This window comes from Ranitomeya variabilis, chromosome 5 (assembly GCF_051348905.1).
Source record: "Ranitomeya variabilis isolate aRanVar5 chromosome 5, aRanVar5.hap1, whole genome shotgun sequence".
In the NCBI taxonomy this organism is placed as follows: domain Eukaryota; kingdom Metazoa; phylum Chordata; class Amphibia; order Anura; family Dendrobatidae; genus Ranitomeya; species Ranitomeya variabilis.
Genome location: NC_135236.1, coordinates 216819736 through 216820981, shown reverse-complemented (window position 1 = coordinate 216820981; position 1246 = coordinate 216819736). Strand labels below are relative to the sequence as shown.

Below are 1246 nucleotides of genomic sequence, written 5' to 3'. Positions count from 1 at the left end.
TTTATATGTTGTTTTTAAATGTAATTGTGTTCATGTTCTGATTAGGTAGGGGGAGGTGTTTGTGACCCAGGTGGGTCTATAAAACACTCCCCGGATTCGGTCAGTGGTAGGACCCGTTGAAGTGCCGTGGAGCACGAAACGGCCGTTGTCCGCATTTGACACTATCCCTCCCTGCCTCCGATTTTTAAGAATGTCCTAATAAAGTGATGTTGAACTCCACTGGGGTAAGTGCGCTCCTTTTCTGTTTATTTTTTTCATTGGACTCTGAACTTTTGTTTTGGATGCGGCACCCCCATTAAGCAAAAGAGTGGAGGAGACGCATAGCCAGCGCAGCCTGTAGATGTTACAGCGGTAAACATTTATCATCCTGGATTCACCAAGATCAGCAGTGCGGATGTGAATTTCTTTCTTTTGGTGGACTTGATGTTCATGTTTATTCTGGGATCATAGCAGGCACTAAAATAAGTGACACCAGATAATTCTTTAGGACCATTCAGTGGTTGTTCCAACCCACTCCGATGCTTGAGCAGTTGGAGCAGCAGACCAATCATCCTTGCTAGCAGGCTGTGAACTCCAGTCTTCCGCTGGAACTTTGGGCACTGCTGGAAGTTCACGACGATCAGCAAACTGTTGAATGGGCACTGAAGGAACCTGAACGCCCTCTGACCAGTCTGCAACTTCAGTTGTATTAAATTCTGCAACAGGTGCAGTCCATTCACCCTGGTATTCCTCGTTTGTGGTAGCCTTCTCAGCAGGAGCTTACTTCTCTTTTTCAATCTCTTCTGGATCACGATAGAAATTAAGATCAGACATGACCTCCCATGCGTGCTCGCGGGATATTGTGCCTCATACGAAGAACTTCACGGGCCAACATCCACCACATGAGGCCAACTGAGTGAGCCCCCTTGTTGTTACAGGGAATTGCAATATCCACATAGCGCAGAGGAGAATCTGTTTGCAGAGGGCAATTGTAGGAATATTGACATAAGATGCCACATATTAAATGGTGATAAACAGTAGAGAAAAGGCAGAAAAACTAGTAAGGAAAACACCCAAAAATGATCTTTTGTCAAACTATGATATTGTGTTTAACTATGCACTAATCTGCAGCCCTGCACTAAAAATGTAGCCTCTGCTTCTCCCAGCTGCCCTTGCTTAGAGTCTATGGAACTTGCAATTCTCCAACCAGCAAAATGTGCTTGTCAAAGCTATGGAAACTGGCTGTCGAACAAAGTCCCCCATGGTA

At 45.2% G+C, this 1246-nt stretch overlaps 1 pseudogene; it reads right to left on the bottom strand.

Moving 5' to 3' along the window:
* Positions 1–387: 387 nt before the first annotated feature.
* LOC143774941 (small ribosomal subunit protein uS2 pseudogene) lies at positions 388–999 on the bottom strand (annotated as a pseudogene).
* Positions 1000–1246: the final 247 nt, after the last annotated feature.